Source organism: Oncorhynchus gorbuscha, linkage group LG05 (genome assembly GCF_021184085.1).
Source record: "Oncorhynchus gorbuscha isolate QuinsamMale2020 ecotype Even-year linkage group LG05, OgorEven_v1.0, whole genome shotgun sequence".
Taxonomy (NCBI): domain Eukaryota; kingdom Metazoa; phylum Chordata; class Actinopteri; order Salmoniformes; family Salmonidae; genus Oncorhynchus; species Oncorhynchus gorbuscha.
Window position 1 is genome coordinate 56,332,024 of NC_060177.1, and position 4,999 is coordinate 56,337,022.

Sequence of the window (4,999 nt, forward strand, 5' to 3'; positions counted from 1 at the left end):
CTGCCATTAGGTACTGAGATGAGATCCTCAGACCCCTTGTGAGACCATATGCTGGTGCGGTTGGCTCTGGGTTCTTCCTAATGCAAGACAATGCTAGACCTCATGTGGCTGGAGTGTGTCAGCAGTTCCTGCAAGAGGAAGGCATTGATGCTATGGACTGGCTCGCCCGTTCCCCAGACCTGAATCCAATTGAGCACATCTGGGACATCATGTCTCGCTCCATCCACCAACGCCACGTTGCACCACAGACTGTCCAGGAGTTGGCGGATGCTTTAGTCCAGGTCTGGGAGGAGATCCCTCAGGAGACCATCCGCCACCTCTTCAGGAGCATGCCCGGGCGTTGTAGGGAGGTCATACAGGCACGTGGAGGCCACACACACTACTGAGCCTCATTTTGACTTGTTTTAAGAACATTACATCAAAGTTGGAATCGCCCTTTAGTGTGGTTTTCCACTTTAATTTTGAGTGTGACTCCAAATCGAGACCTCCATGGGTTGATAAATTTGATTTCCATTGATAATATTTGTGTGATTTTGTTGTCAGCACATTCAACTATGTAAAGAAAAAAATATTTAATAAGAATATTTCATTCATTCAGATCTAGGATGTGCTATTTTAGTGTTCCCTTTATTTTTTGAGCAGTGTATATAAATGTATGGCACACGAGACACCCGTCTGATTCACACCCGTCTCAGTGGACAAAGTCACTGTGGAGGCTGCAGGGATGGTTTACCAGTATCACCAGCAGTACCTTTACTGTTCTAAATCTACAATGTTTGTTTGGCTATGGTCATTTCTGTTAACGCAGTCAATATATTATTATTCCAGGCATTTACCATTTTCATTGTCAGAGTGGACACGTTGTTTGCGGACCGCACAACCCAGGCTACGCTTGTAAGGATCAAGTTTTGGTTTATTTCATTCAATTTATGAGTTGTCAATTTATGAGTTGTCTTTTGTTTGTTGGGCTCCTGTTAACATTGATTAAGTACGCACACCTGATTATGCATAGAAGTAGGCCTAGGTTACCTGCCCTCCGTGTAAATGTAGGCCTATAAATGTGCCCATTTGGGGATCTGATAGTATTTCTGATGGTCTTATCTCACCGCCCCTATGAAGCTTCCAAATAAATGTATTCTTCACCTCAAACAGCAAGTAAACAAAGTCTGTTTTCACATCCATTGAGAATGGCAATAGTTCCTCAATTTAGCCTACTTGAAAAATCTTTCTTTCGATAACCACCCCCGTGAAAGGAGTGGATCTTTAACAGTGGATCTTTTTCAGCCTGGTCCTTGTCGAAGATCTTCTGCATGAAATCATGAAAATGTTCTTTCATGTCTGGCTTTCTCTTCAGAGTACGTCGCAGAGAAGTGAGTCGTTTTAGTGCCTGTTCTGTGTTGTTAGGGAGTTGACGCCAGGGTGAACGGAAAGGGAGAGGAGCTACCTAGCCTTTAGATTTGTCCATGAAGACTTCTCTGTCCATGAGTCAAGGAAGATGCTATCTTCAATTGATGGGGCTGGCTTGTGTTCTTTCAAACACTTTGCATCGGAAGTCGTCCGTATACCTACTCCTCCGCCCTCCCGCTCCAAGAGTGCACTCATCTGACTTGCATGCAGGGGCCACTGGCACCGGGCAGGTGACTTGAATACTAGTAGGAGGCAACTTTTAAGTTGTGGGTCTCTCACTGTTAGTGACAAAGAATGGGATAATTCGACTGTTTGTTAATAAGAGGCAGATGTCAGCAGCAGAACAAAACAAAAAAGTTTAAAATTAGTATGTTTCACTCGGATCTTTTCCAATGTCAATAATCTCTCGTCTTCTCTAGGCCTAGGAGTCACTGGCACTAGCTTGCAAACAATTTATGATAAGTGAGTGTGTTGTTGCAGAAATTAAATAGGCATATATATTGACCTAGAAATGTTTATTATGAAATAGAAATGTTAAATATATAAATAGGCCTATAAATGTTATGAATTATGAAAGTCACATTTTCGGAGGAGGGGAAGCTTTGTTATTGGGCACAGAGGGTTAGTTTTAGGTGCTTCAGTACAATCAGGGAGATATAGTAACATGTTACCAGAGAGCATCAAGTTGAAGTGTGAATAACTTTGTCCCAGAGCTAGCTATTGTTTTTAAGAACAACCTGCTGTGACCCAGTGTAAACATAGAACATGTCAACAATTGTTTACGGAAAGTTTCTACAGTTGAAGAAAACAAAGTGCGTTGTGTTTAGAGAGAACAAGGCTTGGGAGGGAAATAGGGGATGACCAGAGAATACCATACAGCACTCTCAAGACATCACAGAGACAGACAACACTCTGATCCTTTGTATTGAAGCTACAGGACACTTGACAGGACTTCCACTGTGGAGGAAAGGGAAGTGAAGCTCCAGCTGCGTTTCTCATGTCCCTCAGAGGTCATTCTTCCTGCATGACATCACGGCAGCTCCTCTCGCACTGTCATCACACAGATGCTCCTTTAACCAATTGACTATCAACAACCAATATGTTATCAATTATCAGTAAAGCATAACATTTCTTCATACTAAACAATTAAAGGTGTAGTCAATAGCATCCATTTTGCTTTATTGTAATAATGTGTAAGAGGTTGTTGTCCCCATGATAGTGTTAATCTGTGCTGAAGGTCACAGTGTGTTAAAGGATCAGCCCCTTTTTTTTCCCAATTTTCGCCTAAAATTACATACCAAAATCTAACTGCCTGTAGCTCAGGCCCTGAAGCAAGGATATGCATTTTCCTGTAACCATTTGAAAGGAAACACTTTGAAGTTTGTGGAAATGTAAAAGGAATTTAGGAGAAAATAACACATTAGATCTCGTAAAAGATAATACAAAGAAAAAAACTACATTTTTTTGTATTTTGTTTTGTACCATCTTTGAAATTCAAGAGAAAGGCTATAATGTATTATTCCAGCCCAGCTGGAATTTAGATATTGGCCACTAGATGGCAGCAGTGTATGTGCATATTTTTATTCTGATCCAATGAACCACTGCATTTCTGTTAAAAATGTTGTATCAAGACTGCCCAAATGTGCCTAATTTGTTTATTAATAACTGTGCACTCTCCTCAAACAATAGCATGGTATTCTTTCACTATAATAGCTACTGTAAATTGGAAAATGCAGTTATATTAACACGAATTTAAGGAACGTTCTTCTCAGTACAGAACAGGTCTTTGAAGTCCTGTGCATTTCCACTGCATCCGGCCTGCTGTATGTGTGTTTTTGTGGATGTTGTTATGTGTCATCATGGGATAGTTTACCCTTTAGGGGAAGTGCTCCTCAACAACAGCCTTTTATGGATGTAGAAAGACAAATAAGTCCCCATGCAGCTTCAGAAGTCACATCTGTCTGATCATCTCCAACAGGAAAGCTACGTATGTTCCTCAGAGTGGGACACTTCCTACAAAAGGGCTTTATGTGTGAATTGTATAACATCCTCAGAAATGAAAACCCTTACGTCAACCAGTACTGGTTGACATGGCTTTTTAGTGACCCTATCTGCTCATACTAAACCTGCTACAACGATAATAACTTAGCAGTAATTCAACAGCCAATGTTTAGTGATTCGTTCCTTTTGTTATAGCTGTAGCTAAGTCACCTTCTGCTTTTTCCTTCCGAGCTCTAGAGTCATTAATCCTCCCAGTGGATCTGCATTTGTCCAATTAACAGACTGATAAAACATCAGCTGAGAAATGCTACACAGAGATAAACACTAGTTAAATAATACACTACACCTAGGAGAATAACATGGCTTTACCTCCATGCCTAAGAAGTTCTTGAAGTTTTCCGGATTGACTGACTTTCATGTCTTAAAGTAATTATGGACTGTCGTTTCTCTTTGCTTATTTGAGCTGTTCTTGCCATAATATGGACTTGGTCTTTTACCAAATAGGGCTATTTTCTGTATGCCACCCTTAACTTGTCACAACAAAACTGATTGGCTCAAACGCATTAAGAAGGAAAGAAATTCCACAAATGAACTTTTAGCAAGGCACACCTGTTAAATTAAATGCATTCCAGGTGACGACCTCGTGAAGCTGGTTGAATGTCAAGAGTGTGCAAAGCTGTCATCAAGGCAAAGGGTGACTACTTTGAAGAATCTCAAATGCAACATATATTTTGATTTGTTTAACACTTTTTGGCTAACTACATGAGTCCATATGTGTTCATTCATATTTGGGATGTCTTTATTTTTTTCTATTTTCTACAATGTAGAATAATAGTAAAGAAATCCTGGAATGAGTAGGTGTGTCCAAACTTTAGACTGGTACTGTATATTTTGAATCAATGTTTGTGTGGTGAGAGACATTTACAATCCAAATGAATGCATAGCACTATGTATAGCACTTTGTGACATCGGCTGATGTAAAAAGGGCTTTATAAATACATTTGAGTGATTGCACATTGACAGGTTTTTAATAAAGAACTGTCTACATTACAGGTCTGACCAGTTTGGAGTTTTGTATGGAGAGTTGTGAAAATGTACCACATACTTGTGAAAAAAGTCAACACAGACATTCATTATGTATGCTATCTGCCTTGCTTTGCTGTCAGAGCATTATGTTTCAGTGTGTATTAAAAATACTACCAGTGCATCATAAGATGTGATAATCAGTGTAAAACAGGGGAGAAAGGACATCCCTATTCAAGGGAAAAGGACAAAACGTGATATGTGGAGTAATGTGTAAGCCTTGATTCTCTGTCGACCCTGTGAGTTGGTGCTCTCATCTGCCGTGTGTGTAATCTGAGTGGGTTCAAGAAGGCTGGGGAACATTTGCATGCTAGAGGTCAGTACCACACAAGGCTGTGTTCCACACAACAATGGGTCTGAGAGCATTTGACAGGTGGATATTAAAAATGATACCGGGCCAGGATTGATTCGATCCATGGTCAATGTCAATAGACCTGGACTTGCTAGACCCCAGGACTACAGGGCATGAACGATGATACACAATCTCCAGTGCAATCAATCATATTGA